General features: G+C 42.8%; 1 long non-coding RNA gene across 1 annotated transcript; it reads left to right on the top strand.

The window, feature by feature from the left end:
* Positions 1-19,816: 19,816 nt before the first annotated feature.
* On the top strand, positions 19,817-22,987 carry LOC310848463. Its single transcript, XR_014566423.1, has 2 exons — positions 19,817-20,479; positions 22,017-22,987. It is a non-coding gene; the product is annotated as an uncharacterized lncRNA (long non-coding RNA).
* The last annotated feature ends 4,999 nt before the right edge of the window (positions 22,988-27,986 follow it).

Genomic DNA, 27,986 nt, shown 5'->3' with positions numbered 1-27,986 from the left:
GGCCATACACTGAAAGGTTGTCAGCGAACTACCCTGAGTGTGGGGATATGGGCTTGGCTGCCTGCTACACTTACATCTCGCAGAGCACCCCCATATCCCATTTACCCTGATGAGCCACAGTACCCCAGCTGGGGGCTGGGAGGGATACACGCCCAAGGCCTAAGCCAGGGGTCTGCAACCTTTAAGACAAAAAGAGCCACTTGGACCCATTTCCGAAGAAGAAAAAAAACTGGGAGCCGCAAAACCATTGCGACATTTAAAACAAATATATCTCCAGAGCCGCGATCTGACAGCGGGTGGGAAGTTGACGTCGGGACAGTGCGTGACTAACGCACGCACCGCCCCCATGCGACATCACAGCCAGTACAGCGCCCGTCACAGTGGGGAGTGTCAGGGCGCACAATGCGCCTCCTCCCCTCGCTAGTATCCGCCCCGGAGCCGCGGCAAAGGTGTAAAAGAGCCACATGCGGCTCCGGAGCCGCGGGTTGCAGACCCCTGGCCTAAGCCAAGGTCTTCCTACATTTGGAAGTTTAATGAAGTTGTGGCCTAATTTTAATTCCAGAACGTTGTCAGAGACTTTATTTCCTTCCCCACATTCCCTGGGGGCTGTGGCTGTTGCGCCTGGTCACGCAATGATAATTATTAATTACGTAAAATTCCACCACAGTGGACAGCAAGACAAATATAGTTATTTTTGTCAGAAGTTGGCCTTCAGTGGAACAGAAGCACCTCTGCACGCAACAAACACAGGTTGGAAGGAAAATTGTTTCCTTCCTAGAGCCCAAGCTCAGGGGTGGGAGTTTCTTCAAGTTTCTGCTGGTCCTTGGCGTGGCTGCCCCACAATGCCTATCCTCTCCATTTGATCTGAATGAGAAGCAGCCCTGCATCCACTCGCTGATAGTCCTGCCCTTCCAACCTGCAAAAATGTTTAATACTTCTGTTCTCCTCCCATAAAGGCCTTACATATTCTTGGGTTGTTAAGGCATCAAAGACACTGGAGAGAACACATTTCAGAGTAGCTGAGAATTGTCAAAATTTGGTGCTAAGTGGCTTTAAAAAACCCAGCTGCTTCCATTACATCCCTTGTAAAAGGACAACACACGTAGTATAATGTTGTTTCCTCTTACATGATGGGTGTTGTTGCTTTTTTTAGAGATGGGAACAACGGCAAATGAGTTGAAAAGGACATTTCAACAACAATCACCTTTACAAGGGATGTAATGGAAGCAGCAGGGTTGTATTTTAATTAAAGGAGAAAATAAGTCAGATTGGAACATCTGGCCACCTTTTGGTTTCATTTCCAAATGAAGGGGTTAATTTCAGGGAACGAATGTTTTGAAAGGCTATCTAGATACTTGTTGAAGGTACTCTTTAGCAAAGGTTACCAATTCAGTTTGTTCTTGCTAGAATAGCCTGTCTCTTTAAGCAAAAAATGTCCCAAAGCTTTGCTTCACCAAGCAGATGTAGCTATTGGGCGAGCTTGGGAGGGCAGTAATCTTCTGCGCTAGTGTTTTTTGGTTTTCTCATTACAAAAATTGGCTTTCGCTTTCTGGCGAGAGAACAAGAAAGAGAGGCCTGATCACTGTCACCCTACCCTCAGGGGCTGTAGAACAGGAGGAGCAACAGCCACAGAACTGCCAAGAGCAACAGCAGATAGTTTAAGCAACAGCTGTCTGGCTCTGTAGCTTCTGCTTGGACATCAATTTGAGCTCTGCAGTTTAGGCAGCTTCTGATGTTTGTCCCCAATTACTCACACTGGGCCCAGTTAGAATCAGATGCTATTTCTATGCAGCAGTAAGGACAGTAGTCTCTCTTAGTTGCCTCAGCTGGTTTGATAGCGGTATGAGGGAGAATGACCAGTGACCATAGCTGTCAACTTTTTCCTTTTCTTGTGAGGAATCCTATTCGGAATAAGGGAAATTCTCTTTAAAAAAGGGAAACGTTGACAGCTATGCCAGTGACTAGCCTTGGGGCCTTTGAGGGGTCTATGGCCAGGGCCCACTGTGAAAACTAGAAATGTATCGTTTAAACTGCATACTTTCTGCATTACAAAGGCAATGTTTTGAACTTCAGGAGGGGGTGGAGTTTGTTTTCTTTTTCCATGGATATCACTTAAATTCTGTAAAGCATGAACTGGACCTGAATCTGTCCCAAGATCAGATTGTTTGTACACACATACAGTACGTATAAACCCCTGCAACTACAGTCATGTAATCACATTTAGAAGTTCAGAATAATTTTGGATACCCACACGGTGCCAAATCCCATTGAAAGTAGATTCATCTGCACAGGGGTAAAACACCACTGATACATTTACAGCTTTGATTTTTATGTTTGTACACCTCTCCAGTTGGACATCAGTCTAGTGAGTGGTGGGATGGCAGCTTTTCATTGTTATTTCTTGCTCCCTCAGTGCATGTGCTATATTTTGCATCTAAACTTTTCTTCTCACCATATGTTCATAGAATCATAGAATCATAGAGTTGGAAGAGACCACAAGGGCCATCGAGCCATCGAGTCATAGTCATTTCCTATTTCAAGGAGGCAATTCTTCATTCAGGAGGCCCTTTTAAATGCACTCATTGTTAATAGGAAGTCCTCGACTCACTTAATGCCCTCCATCCTTGACACATCATTTTAGGACATTTTATGGTATTTTATTTTTTAAAAAGACAGGCTCATGGATCTCCTAGGTGGGGAGCTATGACAAATGCATCCTTGTTATTGCATATTGGTTTTGCAGTTGTCTAGCATGTGAAGCAAGTCTGAGCTCACAAAGCTTTGGCCTTTCTGAATACCCTGCTGCCTTTTACTCTCGCAGTGTTCACCCCAGACTAAAGTTGTTTTGGCCTGTATTTTATGGAGAATTTGGAGGGCCATGGACGAGTGAAATGTCTGCAAGATTCTGAAGCAAGTTGTTTGGTAGAATTGCAGGACAACTAACACAGTTTCTTTGGTGACTTGTTTCACCTATTACTAAGGTTCTTTAATTTATGTTCTTACCACTGATTGGGAGTTGGTACTTTTCTGTGACAGCATGTCTGAACTGCTGCAATATTTAGATCAGCAATAGTGTAATGGGGAACCTCTGGCCCAAAGAGTAAATGTGGCCCTCCAGGTCATTCTTTCTGGCCCTTTGGACCCTCCCTCTCTCCTATGCCACATCCCCACTCCAGCAATACCCACTTTGAATGTTTCTATATCAGCCACAGAGCCAACCTTCTGAATTGTTAGCCAGTAATCTGCCTGATAGGGACATGGGTGGTGCTGTGGGTTAAACCACTGAGCCTAGGGCTTGCCGATAGGAAGGTCAGTGGTTCGAATCCCTGTGACGGGGTGAGCTCCCATTGCTCGGTCCCTGCTCCTGCCAACCTAGAAGTTTGAAAGCACCTCAAAGTGCAAGTAGATAAATAGGTACCACTCTGGTGGGAAGGTAAACGGCATTTCCACGCGCTGCTCTGATTCGCCAGAAGTGGCTTAGTCATGCTGGCCACATGATCTGGAAGCTGTACGCTGCCTCCCTCGGCCAATAAAGCAAGATGAGCGCCGCAACCCCAGAGTCGGCCACGACTGGACCTAATGGTCAGGGGTCCCTTTATCTTTTTTTTAAAAAAAAATCTGCCTGAAAACAAAGGAATATTAATAGTAGTTTCATTGGGTATGAGAAAGGGGATGCATGTGAACCCCTCCCCAGTAGTGGAGCTTTATGCTGCGGCACTAGGGGGCGGAGAGCAGGCGGGGGCAGGGCACATGTCCTGGGGGCGGGGCATGCCGCCTGTGGGGGCGTGATGTCCAGCTCGGGTGGGGGGGGCAGCCGCGATGACACCCTACTGGGATCACACTGCTGGGGGAGGGCCCTCCCCCCGCACTCCTCTTCTTCCGCCAGTGCCGCTCTCTTCCACCTATTTGTCTTACAAAATGTTAGGGTTTTTTTTGGTTTCATGGGAAATTCTTTGAGTGTTTTCTTTGGACAGGATCTTCCAAGTGTTCCTCCATGTTTCACCTGAGGTTAAATGTTTACCAACAGTACAGCAATATTTGTATGTATCTACCTAAAAGTTAGTTTCATGGAATTTAGTTCAATTGCACTGCAAATTTGTATTGGATTGCAGCCTCAGCAGCAACTCTAGGCATAAGTAGAAGTCAAGAAGTGAGGTCTCACAGTTCAGTAATCTGTGTCTATGAAGGCACACCACTGTTTCTTCTCATATAAGAAAGTTGCATGACTTGAATATTACAAATATATCTCAAAATATCTGGCCACGTGTGCCAATTTCTAAATCCGAAACCTTTCAAGACAAAGCTCTCCCATCTCATCTGAGTAGCCGCATTGCTTTAGTACAGAGGTACTCTGTATAAATGGACTATTTTGACTTTTCAACGCATGCAACAAGCTGAGCATTAACATCTGCAAAGCTGAGATTACAGTCATGCATCACACAGATGCTTTGAGATATATTACTGCAGAAGAAAAGAAAGGGGGATCCCTTGTGACAAGCTCAAAGAAGGAACTTACAAGTCTGCAGGCAATGCACAACCTTGACACACTTATGCTGCTGTTTGAAAGTAATTAATGATTATGTCTTTTGCTCACTTCCACTGCCCAACTTTTGACATATATTACCCATTGCCTTTGTGCCATAAGTTGCAAGCAGGCCAAGATCAGAAACATGAGACGTTACCTTATAACAAGTCAGACTATTGGTCCACCTTTCTGAGTGCTGAATAGAGTGACTGGCTGCAGCTCTCCAAGGTTTCAAATAGAGATCTTTCTCAGCCCTAAATGAAAGTTGACCGTGAAAACCTTTGTGCATGAATGATGTGTTCTAAGAGAGCTATGGTCCTTAAAATTGCTAGCATCTTGTGGCTAGGAGACATATCCAGTACTCCTCCCTCCCAGCTGCCACCACGTCATCAGCCCTGTCATGCACTGCAGCCAGGGTAGAAGGGAACACAGAATTTGGCCCCAGATCAGGTCTGATGCCGTCATGTGATGACAGTGGGGTTGTCTCAGCATCCAATAGATCACAGGCTGGACAGCTGGACAGCAGAGCTTTCCACAGGCTGAAAGGGTGATCTCCATGACGATGGAACAACACTGGCACCATTTTGCCGGTGGTGACCAGTGGAAGGACTGCAGGGTCTCAGACCTCTGCCTGATACTTTAAAAAAAAAAAAAAAAAACCTAGAGGGGCCAAGGCTTGAACTTTGGACATTGTGCATGCAAAGCATGTGGCCTTCCACTGTTAAAGAGTCTTCAGAGCAGTGGCATAGCATGGATTGCCAGTGCCCAGGGCCATGTGGCAGGGATGTGTGGAAGGGTAGAAAACTGACAGTGTCACATGCACATCCAACTGCCTAGCGTGTCCATGTCACCCAGGAGAACATGGCCACAGGGATAAGAAAAGAAGACTCATTCCATTATCTGGAGAGATCACTTCCTGTTTCACATGGAGAAACTGTTTTCAATGGAGTCCAGCTACAGAAACGTGCAACTGTATTGTGGCAGCACTGGGAGTTGAAATTTTACACCCCCCACCCAAACAATTTTGCACCTGGGGCAGTTACCCCTCTGGCTCCCCCATGCTATGCCACTGCTTCGGAGACATGCCAGTCAGGAATAACTTTCCTGCCTAAACAAAACAAGACAGAGCAGCAACAAGAAGCACCTGACTCCACCCAGATGCAGTTAGGTCCAGTGCCACCTAGTGGCTCTATAATATAATGACACTATTTCCCCCCCATTCTACTCTCTCTCCAAAAATATAGTTGGGGCATTGTTGTTGTTTTTGGATGTCCTAGCTTTTGTCTATCTGGTGCTCTGTGGCATATGCAGAAATAAGCAGTGACTACCTGTTGAAATGATGTATAAATATTTGTTTATATTTCAGTTTTATGATCAAATCCAATCCTTTCCTCAACTAAATGGTGTGGTAAAGGTAATATTTTGGTGTTATGCATTTGAATGTTTCTGTGTCCTTAGCAACATCCAACAGCTTTTCAGGGGCATTGGTATTTATGTTGGTCTCCTGCCATCCCTGGGATTCACTTGGCTTCTAATGATTTCTTTAATTACTTTGCTGACATGGTTTAATGATCTTTGTCTAGTAATGCCTTCCCACTTTGAAATTATCGGTCTTTTGTGACTGAGTTTGGTTCTTCAGCATTCTGCTCCCTGCATTTTATTAGCACGTAACTCTTTTTGACTTCAAAGCTGTGTAATTAAATGATTGCTGCATTACATTAAACTGCCGTGAGGTAAAGGCAATGGATCTCTTAGCGCATTGCAAAATGAGTGACAGAACTGGCATCTATTTGTTTGCTTTTCCTAGAGAGGAAAGTTATTTGTTTCATAAATGCAAAAATAAAATAAAAATGTGTGTATCTCATCCCCACATTCCTTTCATGCCTTACTATATTTTAATCACCCAATATATGCTGTTTGGGACGCGGGTGGCACTGTGGGTTAAACCACAGAGCCTAGGACTTGCTGATCAGAAGGTCGGCGGTTCGAATCCCCATGATAAGATGAGCTCCCATTGCTTGGTCCCTGCTCCTGCCAACCTAGCAGTTCGAAAGCACATCAAAGTGCAAGTAGATAAATAGGTACTGCTCCGACGGGAAGGTAAGAAGCGTTTCCGTGCGCTGCTCTGGTTCGCCAGAAGCGGCTTAGTCATGCTGGCCACATGACTTGGAAGTTGTACGCCGGCTCCCTCGGGCAATAAAGCGAGATGAGCGCTGCAACCCCAGAGTTGGCCATGACTGGACCTAATGGTCAGGGGTCCCTTTACCTTTACCTATATGCTGTTTGGAGAGGGTGACAGAATTAGTTGATACTTGGAGTATCTTTGCGAAAAGATGTTTATTGTAAGGAAAATATCCTAAGGCCCAACTTGCCTATGCTTTTCATAGTAAGATATCACATGGAACAATCATAAGGTAGTGCACAGTTTTCACCCATTTCATATGATGACTTATTGCACAAGGCACAGCAGCCTGCAAGGCTTGCTTCCATCTAGCACTTGAGATTATTGCCGGACTGAAAATATTTGAGCAAAATTCCCAACGAAAGAACAGTGGCAAGAAAAATTGATGAGCTATGCAGAGTTGGCTAAATTGACATACAAACTGTGGGACAAGGATAACAGTGACTTTAAGGAAGAACAGGAGCTTCTTACAGATTATCTAAAAAGACAACAAAATGAACTGGACTCCTTGGCAGGTTTTGAATAAACATACACAAATGTATTGGTTGATAACATGATACATAGACAAGGCAAGAATATGTATAATTTTATAACATGTTCTTTTCTGGACCTTTCCCAACTATACAATATCCATTTTGAGTTGAAGGGGCCATAACTGTACACAGTATTCCAAATGCAGTTGCAGTATAAATTTGCATAATCTCATGATACTGGTAGTTTTATTTTCAATTCCTTTCCTAATGATCCTTAGCATGGAATTTGCATTTTTTTTAAGCTTCTGCACACTGGGCCATCATATTCATATTTATTGACCTACCTACTATGACCCCAAGGTCTCATTCCTGGCCAGTCACCACCAGTTCAGAAACCATGAACATATATCTGAAATTGAGATTCCCCCCCGTTACAAGCCATCCAGTCTCCACAAATTGCTGTCAGATTTTTGCAACCAAGTGATGGTTTATCTACAGACTTCAGTTCTGATACAAGATCTTGATCCTGTAGTTGTACATCACACTTACCTAACTGGTTAACTATTGACATGGTGCAAATGAACTCCTATCAGTATAGAAACAGTGTTTAATTAAGTTAAACTGCATTTGGTCTTGGCGAGAGCAAAGCCTATGAGTTTTATACACAACAATGCCAAGAAATTCTTGGATATAAAAGCAAAATTCTGCCATGGGGGGTGGGGGTAGGAAGGATGGCGAAACTCAATTTAGCATAGTGTGATGACATAAAATTCATAGTTTGGCTGCCAGATTTCTAATTAAATTGTCCTTTATTGCCCCTGTTTTGGGATTTATTTCTCTTCTTTAACACATTGGCTTGTCTATTATGGGAAATTTAAGACAGAAATGTTCCTATCCTTCAACCGCCCTTCCGTGGAAGCCTTCCTCTTGCTAACTTGGAAACAAAATTCACACCCAAGGAGAACCATGCCAGCCACATGTAGACTTCTTCCTTCTCTTCCTTAATGAACTTTCAAAGACTAGTGTAATAGTGAAAAGTGTAAATAACATGAAAAGGGATAGTGAGTAATATCCTCAGAAGCTGCCAAGTACAATGCACAATTGTTATAAGAATTTTAAGGTCATATATTTCACAACTGTATATATAAGCCACATGTCTGACACCCTATAGAAAAAGTCATGAACAAATTGACCTCAGATATTTCTCTGCAAGGTCAAAATGGGAAACCTCCCCATTGTCTCTTTCCTCACAAATCCTATCCTTACAAATACTGTCTTAAGGGCACATTCAAGATATGAACAAGGTGTGAGTTTGTGACCTAGATTCAGGAATTAAGTAGTTATAATAAGAAGGTAAGGTAAAGGTAACCGACTCTGGGATTGCAGCGCTCATCTCGCTTTATTGGCCGAGGGAGCCGGCATACAGCTTCCGGGTCATGTGGCCAGCATGACTAAGCTGCTTCTGGTGAACCAGAGCACGAAAAACAGCGCACGAAAAACACCGTTTACCTTCCCACCAGAGTGGTACCTATTTATCTACTTGCACTTTGAGGTATAATAACAAAAGAGTGGCCAAAACCCAATCAGGTAACTTACCAGACAGGAGATAAACAATGCACTCAGATTTCTGTTGTAGACTGCCTTTTCTGTGATGTAGGTATGATGTATCTGGGGTGTGGTTTTGGGCTACACCCCTTCTGTGATGTATGTATGATGTTTCTGGGGGTGGTCTTGGACTCCAGGGTGGGCAATTTAAAATGTCTATATAAGAGCAGGCACAACTTTGTTCAGGGTCCTCCTGCGTATGCGGGGAGCACCCTGTTGCAACAGCTTTAATAAAGATCAGGCTTACTAGCTGCTTTGCTTCTCAGTATTCTTTGGTTGGTCTCAGTTATTTTCTCCTACCGATAGAGAACCTACAAAAGGACTCTATATGGGCTCTTGGGTACCCCATAAGGGAAAAGGAGCAGTGTTCCCCCCCCCCCTTATATCAACAATAATACTCACTCTCAAGGCTTTCTCCTTGGTGGATTTCTTTCCTGCATCAAACTTATGGCTGCAGTGCTTAGCTCTTTTATATTCTTATGAATTTATTTAGACAATTTCTAAAACACATCTTCAGCCAAAACCTCCCACACCACCAATCTCACCCTATAATGGGCATCTTCTAGATCTTACTTGGGCATCTTCTAGATCTCACACCCATTCTGCAAAACTGAGTGTCAAGTGGATAGTGCCCCACAACACATGAGTGTGCACCTCTAGCATCCTGTACAGCACGTGGAACTTTTGAAGCAGATATCCAAGAGTTCCTCAGTTCATAGACACAAGAAACTGCCACTGGTCCATCCAGCTCCTTATTATTGACAATGGCTGCTGGTGTTTTTCCAGGGTTTTTCCTCAGCCTTCCTGCAGCTGCTAGGGAATGAACCAGGGACACCCCCCCCCCCCCGAAGAAGAAGAAGAAGAATAAGAAGAAGAGTTTGAATTTTATATCCCGCTTTATCACTATCCAAAGAAGTCACAAAGCAGCTAACATTCCCTTCTGCCCCCACAACAAACACTCTGTGAGGCGAGTGGGGCTGAGAGACTTCAAAGAAGTGTGACTAGCCCAAGGTCACCCAGCAGTTGCATGTGGAGAAGCAGAGGCACGAACTCAGTTCACCAGATTACGAGTCTACCGCTCTTAACCACTACACCACGCTGGTAAAACATGTGCGCTAACACTGAACTATCCTTTCATTGTTTTAGCTACCAAAAAAGCAGGGCTGGTCTTACTCAGACCTGGATAGAACCCCGACTCCATTGCAAAGAACAGTACATTATTACAGTACATTGTATTCTGCCCTTCCTCTAAGAGGGTCAAGTCAACATACAGGGTTATTCTGCCTCACAATAATGCTATGAAGTAAGTTAGGCTGATAGATAGCGATTGGCCCAAGGCCAGCCAGAGCATCTCTCCTTTATAGGAAAGAAATGGAATGGTTTAACAGTTCTCCGAACACACCACCTTTTTAAAACACACATCCTTAGCAAGTCAGAATCTTTGAAATTAGTTTTAGCACACCTCGTTCACAAACAAATAAAACCTGGCATGTTAGCTTGAAAGCATAAATTAATCTGTTACTGAAAAGGAGAAGCAGATTATAGGGCAGGTGAGGGATTAGGAGAGGGGGAAACTAATATCCCCCCCCCAATCCCAACCCTGAATCTTAAGTTATTCACACTGATGTGTCCCTCCCAAACCCAGTAAATCAGAGCAAACGAGTTTCATGAACAATCCACCAGATGGGAAAATGTTCACATCCCACAAAATGTTGATCAGATTTATTTGAGAAGCAAGCTGTAACCATATGCATATCAGAGGAAGGAAAATGGATTTTCAGATTGTCAGTGACTGCTGTCAGGCTTGCAGCTGTATGATTTTAATGCCGGATTGCCTACAGTAGGTTTGCTCGTCTCCACTTACCTCTTTGCCAGCTAGTATGATTAATATTGATTCAGTTTTACAAGCAATTAAATTGGAAAACATAAACAACCTTTTTATTGGCTTTTTGCTAGACAGAAATAAGCATCTGGATTCCCTGCTCTCCCTGAGATGTATTAATATCACAGCAGCCAGAAGCTTCATGGTCACAAGGAGGCTCAAAATAATGTCTATATATATAATCTCAAAGCCCTTTATATCCCTGGAATTTACTCATTCATCCAAAGCTTCAGGTCATGGCAATTTATGGGTATCTCATTGCATTGACTGAAAGTATCCCATGATATAAGAATGAGGAACATACACAGGACTTTTTTTCCTGGCTGGAGCTCAGTTCTGGCAACTCTCAGGTGGGTGCCATTGCCATTCTAAGAGAACAACAGAGAAGTTCATGGTGAGCACCTCTTTTTCTAGAAAAATAGCACTAAACATGCACAGACACACGCACGATATGACAATCTTTTCTGTTAACTGCTTGAATAAGGGTTTAGTCATTTCCCCTCCCACTTCTGAGTTGCCTTCCCTCTTTGAGCTAAAGAGATTTTGGGTTGTAAAAAGTTGTGTGGGTGCATTTTATTAATTTCTATTATGCTTTTCTTCCTGAAAATAAAGCATCTCTCCTAAACGTCAATTTAGAATACAACAAAAGTGGATTAAAATATTGTTAAAAGGAATAAAATGTCAGCAGGAGAGCAGAAGGGGAACAAAAAGGACCCACAGCAGCAGCAAAAACAATACATTATCTAGCCAGCCCTCTCAAAAGGCCCTACAGAATAAGAACATCATAGCCTGGAAAATGGGTGGTGGAAATTACCGTGGATTCAGGGTAAAACATGTGATTCCTGTAACTTGGGACCAGATCAGAAAATAACACACACACTCCAAATCCATCCCAATATGTAGAGGGGAGCATTCCCTTCCGACCTGACATATATCTCCACCTACATACATCGGAGATGGGTAGGGATGGGCAAATCTGCAAATTTTGCTAAATGCCCAATTCTCTTCTTGCTTTTGGTCCCATCTCAGTTTGTGACTCTTTTTAAGTCCCCATCAAAATCCATCCACATTTAGTGAACATTTCTCCTAATATTTTTGTACACGGTTTACCTAATATGCATGGTTTTTGTTTTGTTTTTTGCAAAGCAATTTCCTAATAACATGCATTTTTGAATTATTGTCACTCACACATGCATATTTAACCGCGTTTTACTCTAGTATATAAATTTGTGTGCACATTACTCGGCTGGAGTACTGCAAAATTTGGAGAAGTGTACATTTTGAAGGATGGCTGTGTTTCAGTTTGCATGCTGTTTCAGAAATTGCAAATTAGGATGGTTTGCCTATACATGTTGGGCCAGATCAGGAGAGAAGTATTGTCTACCCAGCAGCTTCGTCTATAAAGGTTTTAGGATGAAGGACAGTGTACCTCCTATGTTCATGATGTATCAGTGATCAGCTATTCATGCCAACTTTATATGAGTTTCTGGCACTTTGATTAGCCTTCTGGGTGCAGTTTAGACTCAGTTCAGTTTGGACAGGGCAAGCTATCAGATTGAAAATATCCAACACTTAGCTCAGTAGCACAGGACTATATATTATTTTTGTTTGACGTGAGGAGTAGTCTGTGCCATGTTCTCTATTGGGAAAGATATATGTTATGATGTGAAATCAAGAAGACTTTGGCAACGACCCATTTATTATAACCTTCAGATGAGCTTGGCACTCAGTTGGCACTCCCCCACCCCCACCCCACAAACCCCACCTGTTGCACATCCATAACACTTTCCCAGCAAAATTAGACCTGTGCTATTCATATCAGAATCTGCAAATCTTGAACATTCACAGCATCCCAACATTGTTATCTTGTATTGTGAGGTACCAGAAGTCAATAAAACAACCAACCAACAAAATTGATCCCTATCACTGTTGTAGGCCCAGAAGAATTCTAGGGTTCAAGGGAAGATCTCCTAGACTCCACCCCCCCCAAACAAAACCACACATGCATACAATATACTGGTTACACTGCCAGAAATCAAACAGATCACATGCTACAATTCTATACAATTGGACCTTCCAAAAGAGCAGGTCCAGTTGACTACACGGTAAATATTTGTTGCATTTGGTTACCTTGTAACCTATCAGTTGCATCTAGTTTTGTAACCTACTAGTTACATGTCCAATAATCAAACTGAACTTATGCTACACTTTCCCAAGAGAACAGATCTATTTGGTTAACGTGCCTGCTTAAATTCCCTATTTACTTTTTGTGAGGAGGCCAACTGTGGAATTCCCAGCTTAAATTCCGCTAGACTCCTTTACTTCATTAAACATCACATTCACCTTCTGCAATGAGCAGAAAGACATGGCTTAATAGTAGAACCAATTGCTTCTTATGAAAGAAAAAGGAGCTTGACAATGAAACATATATAGGTTGGCTGTTAATGGCTTTCATACACTTTGCCTTATTAAGCGATCACCGTCTGAAGGCCTCTGCCTAACCCTGCACTGGAAGACTGATTAAAAATTATCCTGACTTTGCCTTTCACACTAATTTAGATTTATGAGCCTGCCAGCTAAAGGAATAGGTCTCTCTCATCAAACTCAAAATTGTAAGTTTCCTTTTTTTCCCCTTCACCAGAATAAGATGTTTTATTCATTGGCAAAATTCCCAGTTCAACAATATGATGAGAATAAATTATGTACATTTGCATGGCACTTTTGTGGGTTCCTAATTAAGAAATGGCACTGCATCATCCAAGGGGATGCATTTTATTTAGTGACTAACGGGACAAATTCATTAACCCCTATAAATTCTGAGATTTCCTGGGAAGGATGGATTTATGATTGCTGTTAATTTTTCTCCATTGTGTTAGAAAACCTTTCACCTTACAATATTGATTAAGAGCAAAGAGTACATAAATCATGGTTGCTTTGCAGGTACAGCTGCTGGTTTGACAATTTTAGCATGACACAGTTAAGCTTGGGGTTGTTTTACTTTCACGTTTCCTGCAGTAGGTTATCTCTCAGCACACATATGTTATGTGCACAAGATTAAGGAAAAGTGATTCTGTGAATTCCATATGTGTTAAGGAATTTTAAGAGGGGGGCGGGGTGAGTCAGAGATGAGTGGCTGTAACTTCTATTACCAGTGACATACTTGGACTGGGAAATGTATATCCTGCCCTGTGGAAAGCCTGCCCACCAGATGTCAAAGAGAAGAACAACTACCAGACTTTTAGAAGACATCTGAAGGCAGTCCTGTTTAGGGAAGCTTTTAATGTTTAACAGACCACTGTATTTTAATACTTTGTTGGAGGCTGCCCAGAGTGGCTGGGGAAACCCAGCCAGATGGGTGGGGTATAAATGAATCATCATCATCATCATCATCATCATCATCAATGTATCACTTTTCTGACATATTGAAGCAGCACAGGAATGACTACTCTCCACATCAAACGGAGGACTTCCTTTTGTGTGTCCACACACAGCACCCCTGATCCTATATGACTCCTGGCAAAGCGTTGCTGGACCATCTCAGCAAGTCACAAACCTTGAGGTTCCCGCCAAACCTCACTTCAAATAACCAATCGTGAATGGGGAGGCGGAGCCAGGGGAGCGGACCAGGTAAGAGTAGGGTCCATTCTTTAAGCATAAAGGGGGTGGAGCCTACCTGGGAGCTCTTGGGGGCATGAAGCAGTGACACCCCCCCCCAGCAGCGGCGATCCCAGGGTTCCCCATTAAAGGGGTTGTGTTAGGGGAGTCACTGACCATATGCTGAAAGATTGTCAGCGCACTCCCCTGTGTTGTGATGAAATGGGGGGGGGGGCCTCTCGGCTTAAACATACATCTTCCAGAGCCAGCCCAATCCCCAGATTGGTGAACCCTGATGTACCCCAGATCTCCAGCCGGGGACTGGGAGGTATAAACGCCCAATGCCTAAGCTAAGGTCTTCCTAAATCTGAAAGTGTAATAAAGTTGTGGCCAATTTTAATCCCATAACACATTGTCATGAGTCATTATTCCACCCAGGTGTCACCTGGGGTCAGGGGGTCTCCGGGTGGGCACACAAATAACAATTGCTAACCAGCAATTGACAATGCTTTTCTTTGGATAGTTAAGTACAACATGCTGCTTTTTCTCTATTCCATTTAAAATATTTTTTGGGGGAAACCAGAACAACAGAAAGGAACCAGAAGGACATAAAATTCACCCCAGGTCAATTATATTCCTACAATAACTATGTTGTTGAAATAGCAGAAAGAAACAATCTGAGAGCAGAGCTATAGCATATATTTAAAGCACACAACCTCTTCCCAAGAATCCTGGGAACTGTAATTTTCCCCTCACAGAGCTACGCTTCCCAACACCTTTAAAATAACCTAGCTAGGTCTGATGGGAGTTGTAGTTCAACATTATCTGGAGGTCCAAAGGTTCTTCACACCTGCATTAGTACAACAGAAAAATGGTTGATCATATTCCTGTATTCTGAAAATACATGCTAATACTTGCCCAAACATCCCTTTGTATGAACCTTGGATTCTTATCTCATTATACATGACAAAGCCATTTTTCACCTTTTCACCCCTTGCTTCTTCCTGTAAGACCTATTGCAGTCGTTAAGAGTCGTCAAAAGGCTCATCACAGCTATCTGCCAAACACCCATTCCCACCAGCCTTCTGAGTAATACCCCTCCCCACCTTCTCACTATATAGAAGGGTCTGGAAACTTCTGTTTCAGTGTATCTGAAGAAGTGTGCATGCACACGAAAGCTCATACCAAGAACTGACTTAGTTGGTCTTTAAGGTGCTACTGGAAGGATTTTTTTTTTGTTTTATCCCTTTGTATGATTAGTTATTTCAAAAGATGCTGTGCACCAGATAATTAGAGGACATTTTGGTGGCAGGTACTCTTGAAACTGCTGAATTAAAAGAAGAAGAAGTGGCATTCTTAAAACAGTTGGTGACTGTTTTCTATATATATTTTCATATATTAGCCATCAAAAGCAAACCAAGGAAGGAAAATGGCTGCACAGAGTGCTAATCCTGCGATGACTTTTTTAAAAAGAGAGGTATAAATATATGTTAACTGAACCTTACATTTCAATGTGATAGCAGGAGCAGGCCATTTTCAATCATGGAAGCATTTACCCTTAGAAAAATGTAAATGAAGCTAAAATGGCAAGAAAGCATCCTGTGCATATTCAAATGAGAAACAAGCACACAGACCAAGCTGGAGATGAAAACATAATGTTTTGTGCTTATTAATGCAAGCTGTCATGGCACCAGGTTTTTCCTCTCCCCCCCCTCCCCCTCGAGACTCTTCTGCAAGTGGAAGGTAGGCGAATGTCTCATTATTCAAATCAATGCAAGCTATCTGGCAGCGAAGTCTCAACAAACAATCAAAATATTTATTAAGGATTTTAATATGGAGAAAAGGTCAAATACATAATTTGATCTGATTTTCTCTTCACAAATAATATCTGACATATGATTTTTTTTTTTTAAATGACCTGAAAATGAGGAAGACAAGATCAAAACAAACAAATAAACCAAAAAGAATCTCTTCGCAAATGTTTCTTGCAATGGCCTCAATTTACTGAATAATGTAATGCTTCTTATTGAAAAGCACGGAGTCACTGGAACTCAAAGAGTTGATCTGGTGGAGTGGAAACCAAACTAGACATTAACTGGAGATCACCCATCAGTTCTCCCCAAGTGTCTCACTATGGAAATGGACTGGGGGTGGGGGTAGGGAGATGTGATTTAATCCACATTTAAAGGCAACCATGCCTAATCTGCTGTTTCCAAAACAATCTACAAACTGAAACACCCCTCCAAATCTTGCCCTGTAGTTTCCCAGCCACGTAATATGTACAAAAATGCATATATATGGGTAAAATGTGCATAAAATGCATATATTAGCAAAAATAAGCAAACATGTTGTGCTGCCAAATATAGCAGTTCTTTCCAAGGATATCAGGACAAAAGGAATGAGGAGGTGGAAGGGGAACCAAAACAGTTTTATTAACAAGTAAACAGCAGGCATACAAAGCACAACATAAAAAATACCCAACAGGGCTACCCAATCTCGCCTTCAGCTGCCAGGAGCCCCAGGTAGAGCAGCAGGAGAGACCCCCGACCATCGGTCTCCCAGCATCAGGTCCTTTGATCTGGGCAGAAGCTCATGGGGCCCCTCCCACCCATGGCTTTAATAGCCTGCCTTGGTGTAATCAAGTGCACCTGGCATTACTCATGATTAGCCCAGGACCCTGAGATGGAACTAATACAAAGCGGCTGAGAGTCTCCCACTACCTGCAGTCAGGCATCCAGGCAGCACTTGCAACACAGAAGAACCCAAGAAACTCCAGACAGGTGTGTGAAACACAAGAATCAAACTGGGGATGTTAAAGGGAAAGGGACATGACACCTATCTCCTTGAAATACAATTGTCTTCCACATTTCCACTGCACATGCACCATCTTATGGGGAATAATATACAAAAATGCACTGTGTTATGGAAAATATGCTCTGTAAAAATGTGTATATTGGGGGAACTTACACTAAAATGATGATGAATTTTCTTCAGGGCTTTTAAATTCTAAAAGTCTCAAGCTGGTGTGGAAATGTGGAGAACTAAAGAGTGGAAAAATGAGAAGCAGAGAAGCCCAGACTGGCAGTCACATATCTCTAACCTCCTCCCACCTTTGTGTAAAAATAGCTTCAGGCTTTGAATTGGGGCTGTAGTGCTGAGAAGGAGGAGTCACATTACTCTTGTCCAGGAAGATATTCATTATTGAGGGAGAGAAAGACAGGTATGATATGCTTATTCACTGCTATGTTTTCCTTTTCATGGCTAATAGTAGCTCTGGAGGAGTGGATTTGCACTAAGAAATTGCTATATCCCAGATCCAAATTGCCCTTTGCAATAGTTGCTCTTAAGAAACCCGCCCCCCCCCCAAAAAAATGGTGAGATATCTATTTTTATACATTTTTATTCGCTAAATTTGAATCTTGCCCTTTCTTCCAAAGAAGCCCAGAGTGGCATCTAGTTTAGTGCTTGTTCTTAGACTGAGGTAAACCCAACATGCATCAGTTTCAGCACCTCTCAGGTGGGCACCATTGCCATCATAAGAGAACAAGGGAGGCGTTCATGGTGAGTTCCGGCAACTCTTTTTCTAGGAAAATATCACTGTTCCAACCTAGTCACATGATAGTTAGGATAACTAGGATAACTCCATATATTCCGCCCTGAAATCCTTAGTGGGAGAAATCTGGATACGAAAGGAATAATCATCAACCAACTGCTCATCCAGTAGACATGCTGCTTTTTAAACTGCTCACTGGGTTATATATTTGGCTGTGGGAGCTTTGGCTATGAAAATTGAAAAGTGCTCCAGCTGTGTGTTTGTTTGTTTTCTCTTGCATATGTCCATATCTCTTCTTTGGGATCCCTGCCAAAATTGTCAAGGTGACCCAATCTGGAGAAAGTTAGCCTTACTTATTAGTTCATCAAAATCAACGGGGCTAGCTACTCACTCTTAACTGATGTTACCAGGATGTCACAGCAACCCCTGAAGCACAGTCCTCTCTACTCCTGCTCTGACGCAACATCAAAAGCCCTGAAGAAAGAAGTGACTGTGGTCCATGCAATACCTCCTCCTTAATTCCAATTTCACCACAGTTTGGGGAAATGTGACAGTCGGCACAGAGATGAGTCAGGTTGAGCCATATGATTCCTCTGACAAGTTATTGGGTTTCCGTCATGCTGACAGCAGAGTTCAGATAATATCAGAACAGATCACATAAGCCACTCTACACATTCTGTACTGTGAAGTGTTAAGACAAAGGTGGTAGAATGATGAGTTGTATCCTTCTGACTGCAGGTCAGGTAATAATTTTTTGAATGCTCCTCTACATCTACAAAGACATGGGTGGGCTTGGGCTTGCCCTTGCTCTTGGGCTTGCCAATCAGAAGGTCAGCGGTTCAAATCCCCATGATGGGGTGAGCTCCCGTTGCTTGGTCTCAGCTCCTGCCAACCAAGCAGTTCGAAAGCACACCAAAAGTGCAAGTAGATAAATAGGTATCACTCTGGTGGGAAGGTAAACGGCATTTCTGTGCACTGCTCTGGTTTCGGTGTTCCGTTGTACCAGAAGCAGCTTAATCATGCTGGCCACATGACCCGGAAACTGTCTGCGGACAAACGCAGGCTCCCTCCCTGTAAAGCGAGATGAGTGCCGCAACCCCAGAGTCGTTCTGCGACTGGATTTAACTGTCAGGGGACCTTTACCTACATTTAAAGTTTCCTGGATCTCAGGAGGGGGGCAACCTGTGGCCCTCCAGATGCTGTTACCATCACCCTTGGCCACGGGCCCATCCTAGTTAGGAATCCCATTGCCAGTCCAGGGTAATCCAGCCGTACCCCCATGCTGCTATCTTTCAAGGTCATCTCCAAACCTTATGACAGAAATTTAAATGCCCATACCTGAATACCTCGATGTGGATAATGGAACTGTGTTCTTCTTGCATTTTTTTAAAAATAAAGACATTATTGCCACACTCTTCGAAAATTCCTCCCTAGGGGATTACCGTGGTTTACATTATAATGTGTCCTTAAGAAGATGAAAACTTTTGAAGGTGCATTTCTGCAAACAAGTGTGCTTTCATACCTAAAAATATCTCCCTGCTGTCAGAGATTTTTAAGACCTAAATCCTTATTTGTCATTCATGAAACTCATTCATGAAATGTGCAATTATACTGTAGAGGAATTAAATCCTGCAGCCTCTATGGAAAACCTGACAAATATATAAAGGGGAAGAGGGACCACCAGCATTCTAATATGAAAGAGCAAAAGTAACCAACTGGTATACACCTTGTGGAATTGGGATTCAGCCTGTGATTCTGTTCCCCTGTGATTCCCAGCAACTGGTATTCAGATGCATATTGCTTCCAAGAGTAGAGGAAGAATGCAGCCATCATGAAGAGCAGCCATTGATAGACTTATCATCCAGTAAAATGCTGATGATGTCAGGATGCTGTCCGCGGCTCCCGCCTGGTTGCCCAGAAAAATATAAAGCCAAGGGAAAGTTTCTTACAGTCCTTTTTTATTTCAAACTTTACAGTGAGAGGTTATACAACCAGCCTCTTGGATAATGGCATTGTCCCGGGAGAATTTCCACCCCCCGTCTCTCCCACTTCCTCATTCATCATCATCATCACCTCGTCCTCTATGGATGCCACTAAGTGCCCTCTGTCTTTGAGCTTTGTGCTCTTCTACTTTTAAGGCTTGCCGGGTTCTGGGAGATGGTGGGTCTGGGATGCTTTCTGGCTCTCCCATGATTTCCCAACTTTCCCCCTCATCTGCCTCTGAGCTGCTACCTCCCTCAACCCCCTGTTGTAGGGTCAGGATGGGGAGGGGGTCTCCACCATTCCTCCTCTGCTCAGTCCCTGACAATTAGTTTTCTTTAACAGTGGTAGCAGGTTTTCAGATTATACAGAACCTTCTTCAGGCTTTGATTATGAGAGCAAAAAAATGAACATCCAGTAGTCTAGATAGAAACAACTGGGTAGTTAGGCTGATGGTTACTTGGTTGCAGAAGTTTACTGGCCATTGCTGTTGTCATGGAGTTAGTCTAAGTTGAATGCAAACATGCCATTCTGATGTCATGTGTGATGTCACAAAGAGGATATCCTTTAAGTCTTGGTAAAGCCAAAAACAGTTAACAGTCAGACTGACAGCCAAAGACTTCTTTGTTGTCAGACAGTCCCACTTCCTCATTCGTCAACCTCATCACCTCCTCTACGGGTGCTGGTTAGTGTCGGAAATATAAGGATTGATAGTAGTTGTTAATTCTTTCAGAGTTGGATCCCTTTATTTTAAGACCAGTATCCAGTTGAAGTTGGCATCGTGGGGCAGAGGCACATATCTGACTTCCCAACAGCTGAGTCTCTGTTGGAAGAGGAAGAGAGGGAGGGTCAAGGCAGCTGGAAGGTTGGCATGGTGCAAAACTACTAATAGTAGTGCCAGATTGGCTCTGCCAGTGTGTTTGCACCATGCTGACCTCTCTGCTGCCTTGCCTCTCCCCTTCCTGTCAAGAAGCTGCAGCTCAGCTATCAGTAGCTTAAGTAAGCATCCCACCCTCACAAACAGTTGCTACTGCTGTTATCAAATAGTATCAAATAGCACCACAAGCCTAATCTGAAAGTAAACCATTCCAGTTCTTCACTGCTACCACCACACTGAGCATTGTATCTGATGGTGGCTTGGTTATTTGGCCTACACTGTGCCATACAAGGAGTATATGGGCAAACAAAATTCACCAGGCCAGAGGTGACTGCCCAACAAGACATACATTAAATAATAGAGCCTCTAGATAGTTCAAGGAAGACCATAACTTAGCATCACAATGGAGCTAATGCAGTCTGAACTGAAGCTGATACATTCTCAGAAGAAATGGAGGCATGAAATTGCTGAATTAACCTTTTGCTGCACTGAATTAGCTATGTCATCTATCATTGCAGTGGTACTGTGTGAGTGTGTGTGTGTGTGTGCGCGCGCGCATACAGTACTATTCCGCTGAGACAGAATCAATTTTTTTCCTTGTTAAATCAAATAACTATCATAGTCAAACATGCTATGTTAATATTAAATCAAATACGTGTACGAAATCTAACTATATAATCCTAAAAATATTCTCAATTGTGCGTAGGTGCACTGGACATGAACTTATCAATGTTTAGTATTTTTAAGTCCCTTTGAATTCAATGAAAGCATGGAAGATATCTGTAATCTCACTGAAACCAACAGGAATTCAAAGCACTCTTCTCCACAATTTTCAAGCTGTCATCTCCAGAAATAGGGTGGGGGCTGTGGGCAGAGAGGACAGAGGAGGAGGATCTTGGGGAAGGGGCCAATAATTTGTTGGTTCTGTGCCACCCATGCAGCAGCTGCTGGTTGTGGAAGAAGAAGGGGGTCAGGTGCAGGCGACAGGGCAGGCAGAGACAGAGAGAAGGGGGAAAGAGAAGAGCTGCAGAAGGTCCTGGGACCAGGAGAGCCTGCAGAGCTCTGGGAGAGGGTTGTGTCTGAGAAATCCCCTGAGTCCCCCCCCCCTCCATTGTCTCTCTGTTCAAGAAGAGGCTTGAAGTGAAGGGAACAGCTTGATCTGCTGTTGAGGTGGGACCTCTGAGGGCTTAGCGCACCACGTCAGCCAGTGGGGGTTGAGAAGGAATGGGGGGTGGAGCTAGGCTGTTGCTCCAACTGTCTGAGATAGGGCCCAGGTCTGCAGTCATGGGTTTTCTAGGCAACTAGTTAGTGGGGAATAATGCTGTGTATATTACTTGAACCTTAGGAGCTGATGAAACTGAGTGCTTTGTCAACAAAGAATTAATTCCCCATAGCTTCAGGCACCTCTCGAAACATCATCACCAAACTAAACATGAGGTTTCCTGAGGGCAACAGTAATTGTCAACCTTCGGGTGCCAGCTGCCATTTTGAATCAAGATGGTGGTCCAAATATGACTTTGGCATGACTCTGCCCCCTTTTTGGCACGAATCACCAGACTTAGCACAAGGATTCCCAAGGTGAGGGTGACAGACGTCATCAATGTTTAGATTCTGGGCACCATTGTGAATCAAGGTGGCAAACCAGTCTGTGACTTTGGCAGGCCTTTGCCTGATTTTTGACACAACAGGTCCAAACTCACAAATTGCACTATTTTAAAATCACAATATATTTTGTCCTCAATGGGGTTTGGAGCTGGTGTAACTTTATGCTGGCTTAATTTACACTTTCTTGCTTTATGCCAGTGTATTGTGCATAGAAATTTTCCCTAAGTGAACACCATATCTAGAACAAATCCATATTTAGGCATGCCTCAATAAAGTGTAACTAGTTGAGCAAGAATGTGGATGTGACAATATGCATATCAGGATGGATAGCTTATTCAAAGCAATGCAGCATGCACAGAATGCATCCTAATCGTGAGCACAGATTCAATTTCAATTTGTTCTTGGATAAACTTGTTTATGCTGGTGGATCTCCAAAGCTGGACATTCTTTCAAAAAAAGAAAAAGATTTTTGACTGTCTCTATTTTGTATTCATTTAGGAGTTCATTTTTCTCCAGTCCGATACTGAAATAGCTGAATGGTAGAATGTTTGATGCTGGAAATTCATTTTTGGTTATTTAATTATGGATGCAAAGGCATTGTTAGGGGAAGAATATTTTATGTCAAGCTTTTATATGATGTCTAAAGGGCGGATTGTTCAAACGCCTTTTAAAATAAATGCTTAATGAAATAAAACTTCCTTTTGTACTTGAGTGACAATCTGCTTTTTCCTTGTTTAATCTGCATAATATATTGCTTAGGGTTTGTGTCTTCATAAACAGCCAGCATCAAAACTAACAACAAATAAGTCTTTGGCTGTCAGATATGTTTCCCTTCCCTACTCCCCATGTCCCCCTCATCCATTTTTATTTATTTATTTAGTGGGTGAGTTTTCTGGAATTTTAATTTTCCTCTTCTATTGATCTCTGTTGTATGTTCATAGAAATTTAATAATTAATTAAGTGATTTCTGTGTCGTATGCATGCACAGATGCTAAGCAGATCTGGATCTGATCAGTGCCTTGGGCAAGGGTCCTCAAACTATGGTCCACGGGCCAGATCCAGCCCACCAGTGTCCTTAACCCGTCCCACCCAGCAATTACAGAACCAGCCGCTGTCTAGTGGGTCTATGTGTCTTTCCATTCTCTCTCACACACACTGCATGCGGGGACCAGAACTGACGTCAGGAGCCCCATGTGAGGTGATTACAACAGATGCAGCACAGAGGAGAGGAGAGGAGAGGAGAGGAGGGGCATGAGCGTGTGAGGGAGGTGGAAAGGAAAGGAAGGAAGAAGCCAGTCAGCAACATCACATGCGCCATCGTGAGGAGCCCTTCACTGCCATTTGGAGAAGGAAGAGGTGGCGGCGAGGCCTGAGGTAAAAACGTGTGCACGCAACACTCACCTGCCCATTCTTTCACCTCAGAGGAGTGCTTGGCTGGGCTTGTGGTGGCAGCACTCCTGGGGTGAGTAGCCTAGCCTGCACTGGGAGGGACGGCTTTTACTTTTACCTCATTTCTCTCCTCCCCCCCCCATGTGGCAGTTAGTATTTTGTGAAGTAGCAAACAAGAAAAGTGAACATCACAAGAACTCAAACAAGGTTATATTCAACATAGACAATTTTCTCCTCTTTCACATTGACATATTGTCATTCGCACTGACATATTGCTGTTATCATAGAAATTCCTTATTGCTGTTGAAGGAATGGGTTTCCCAAACCCCAAAACTGACCGTGAAGGCAGTTTGAAACTGCACCAAAATCCCTATTTTTCCTTAGCTAAAATGCTTTAACTTGAACTCTTGAGCCAAAACCCAGCTGTATAAAGCTGTGCTCGGAGCCCTCTCCTTTATCAGTTTGTGATGGCAAGTATGGCCTTCACTGTACCAGTAGAACAGAGAAGACACGTCTGTGCTTTATCTTACGTCCTGACCACAAAAGATACACAGACCCAGTCTGGGAACAGCGCCAGAGTATGTTGTCGGAGATGGTGACCTCTTGGTCCAATATAAGAGTAGGAACAGGAAGATCCTTTTATGGTCAGAAGTACAGGAAGGAAGATCCTTTTATGGTCAGAAGTATAGGAAGGAATACCCTTTTATGGTTAAGAATACCAGAGCAGGAACATATGTGATGTCAACCTGCATACATAGGCTGACGTGGTTGGATTCCTAGGGAAGGAGGGAGAGGGTGTCTGGAGGATATATATACTGCATGAAATTTCTCATTTCTTTGGACTTGCTGTGGACTGATCACGCTAGTGCCTTCTGCTATCCGGAGAGCAGAATAAACTCTTTCTTTGAACCAACCTCGGTGTCATTTGACTTCATTCCTCCTGTCCGGGAGCAACGCAGACCCAATCGGTGAACTCCAATAAGGCTACACTGTTATATTCTCATTAGCCAAAAGCAGGCCCATACTTTCCACTGAAATACTTATAAGTTTATGTTGATTAAAATCGTTCTTCATTTTAAATATTGTATTTTTTTCCTGTTTTTGTGTGCACTACAAATAAAATACCTGCAGTGTGCATAGGAATTCGTTCATATTTTTTTCAAACTATACTCCAGCCCCCAACAATGTCTGAGGGACAGTGAACTGGCCCCCAGTTTAAAATGTTTGAGGACCCCTTGGCTTGGTAAACTAAAAATTCTGCTTTGAGCTCCATGGCAGAAAGGTGGGGTATACTAATAATAAATAAAACCAGCTTTCTTATAACCAAGACAACCTGGCAGAAGTCTCAATGCATTGCACTCCAGGCTTGATGATGCCTGCAATTTCCCCAAATGCAGGACATTCAACTGCACAACTTGATATAGATAACACAGGTACAAAACCAGAATTTGTATTTCCCCTTAATGCACACTTTCAATTTTATCCCAGCATGAGTCCACACCTCAAAAATACCAATCATATCTCTGGATTATTTTCAATTCTGGACATGGGATGAATGAGTAAGCACCAGGGATTTTGTCTCCTGTTTCCATTTTTGTCAGATTTCTCTGACATCCCTAATTGGGGCCAACATTTTTGGTTCCAAGGGCAACTGGATGCCTGGTCTTTTGCATCCCCGCCTTCTCCATAAGTTTTTGTAAGGTGGTATAGAAATGGGATTGGGAGCAGGAAAGAAAAGATTTGAAGGTAGGTCAAGGTTGATAGCAAAACATTACCAGAAAGGATTACGGAGCGCCATTTCAGAAAGTCATATTTTCAGTTGCATTTATGATATTGCTATTTGCCATACTTTAGGTGTGATTAAACTTTGCCATGTGTATAAAAAAAATTCTTCCCAAGTCTCTTAACTGCAGAAACAGCAGCCAGTGTGTTTATCAGGAAACCTATTGCAAAGCATCAATAATGCTGTTAATAACAGCTCATGTGTTTTCACCTTGTCCCTGCACTGAACCGAGAAACAGAATTATCCAGGAGGACATCAATGATATTGTTGCAGCTAAATGGGGGCCATTTTTAAACGGCAATGAGGAACAAGTTGAGACACAATAGCCATTGCTTTATTTACTTGTTTAGGGCTGATAGTCATGTATATGTTCCTTAAAATTAAATGCAGTCTATGCATTGAAGTAGAGGAGGTGAGCTTTTCATAACAAGAAAAGATTGTTTCGAGGAATAGAGGACGGCCTTGACAAAATTTGTTTGGCAAGGAAAGAAACCTCGCATTAAACACAAACTACTGATAGACAGGAGAGAGAGGAGGATTCACATTACCAAATTTCAAAATCTATTATGAAGCTGAGTGTCTAATTTGGATTAAAGACTGGATTCTATTGGAAAAATTAGATATACTGGACCTAGAGAGCTTCAACAACGGATACGGGTGGCATGCCTATCTAGGATACAGCAAAGTCAAAGTCCACAGAGGCTTCACCAATCACATCTTTAGGAGCACTCTGTATACGGTGTGAACAACTTACCAACCATTATTGGAACCACATAAACCATGGTGGCTGTCACTTTTAGAAGCTTTTTCAGTTAGTAAAAGAAGAACAAGGCCAACTAAAGTTGAAAGCTGTCAGGAAACTGCCATCGGAGCCAGAGGCGGAGGGAAGGCTCCAGAGGGATGCCGGAGAGGGTCCCAGTAGGGACAGAGGCAGTCCATCTGCTGGGGAAGGAAATCAGCGTAGCACCAGTGGAGAAGGGGGGCAGATGGGGGAATCGGAGAGGGGGCTCCAGGACTCTTCGCCGGAGACCAGCGGGGAGAGCACGGGTCCTCCGCTGCCCACACCCTCCCTGCGCAGAAGACTTCCACACAGGGAGAGTAGGAGGTGACTCGGCGTCAAAGAACTTCTTTGCTGGAAGAAGTTCAAGAAACGCCCACTGACGGATTCTGCCGGACAGAAGATTGAGATTGTCCGGACAGAAAGGGTTCACCCAGGTAACCCAGCCAGGTGTGGCGACAACTTACGCACGAGCAACCCCTAGAACTTTCACAGCAGCATTTGAGGAAATAAGGCACCATCTCACAGATTGGCTTCAATACTACCAATTAGACAATGTCTTTACTTTGTATAAAAAAATCAGGCTTTGGAAAAGAAGAATCGAAACTATAAAAAGTATTATTAGGAAACAATAAAAAAAAATCTAAAGTATATGATTTATTATTAGAGTGGGCTTTAAAGGATGGACAAATAAAAGAAGTACAGGTCAAATGGTCCCAAGATATCGGACATGCAATCCAATTAGACCAGTGGGAAAGGCTATTGAAAACTGATATAAGATTCACTGCCTGTTATTCCATAAAAGAGAATATCATGAAGATGTTTTACAGGTAGCATATGACACCATCAAAGATTGCCAAAATATACAAGACAAAATCCAATCTTTGCTGGAAATGCATGGAAGTAGAAGGTACTATGATGCAGTTATGGTGGGGTTGCGAAAAAGTAAAAAATGAAAATGAAAAAAGCACTTGCATCCATGAGGAACTAAAAAAGATGCTCAGAATCTCTTGGGGGGGGGGGGTACCTGAGGCACTTTTATTGAGTATAATAGGAAATGAGGTACCCCAAGAAAGAAAGAAAATATTTCTATATGCAACTGCAGCAGCCAGGTTACTACTTGCAAAGGAAATTATATACCCACAAAAGAGGATTGGTTATATAAATTATCTGAATTTATAGAATTGGCAAAATTAACTGCAGCAATAAGGTCAAACAAATCAGAAATTAAGGTCACAATGGATATGGTTTGAAGAATATATGAGTAAACACTGCTCTAAAGATAGCATGCTGATATGTTTAGACTAAGCTGTAAGGCTGATCTAGAAAAAATAACAGTTTAATAAGAGAAGTAAGGTAGAGATACATGAATTGCAATGCAAATAAGAACTTTAAAGTAACAAAGATGATGAGCGCTGGCAGAGGGAAGCCAGATGGGTGTGTTATTATTTACCTATTTTATGTATTTTTTTCTTTCCCATACCTTTTCCCTTTTTTTGTCTGTAAGTGTATGTGCATTACTGTTTTGTATGCATGTCTAAATAAAAATTTATTTTTTAAAAAATAAAACGAAACAAAAAATGGCAAATTAAAATTATTATTATTATTAAATGTAGTTATTCCTACTCTGAAGTGAGACCCATTGAGTCCTGTGGGGCTTGTTCCCATGTAGATGTGTATTGGAGCTGTCTTTGGTACTATGGCACCCTGAACTAGGCCAAAATTTGGCATCCCCCCAACTCCAATGCTATCCTGAGCTT

Source organism: Podarcis gaigeae (genome assembly GCF_964106915.1).
Source record: "Podarcis gaigeae genome assembly, chromosome: 7".
Classification (NCBI taxonomy): domain Eukaryota; kingdom Metazoa; phylum Chordata; class Lepidosauria; order Squamata; family Lacertidae; genus Podarcis; species Podarcis gaigeae.
This window is presented reverse-complemented; position numbering and strand designations above follow the sequence as displayed.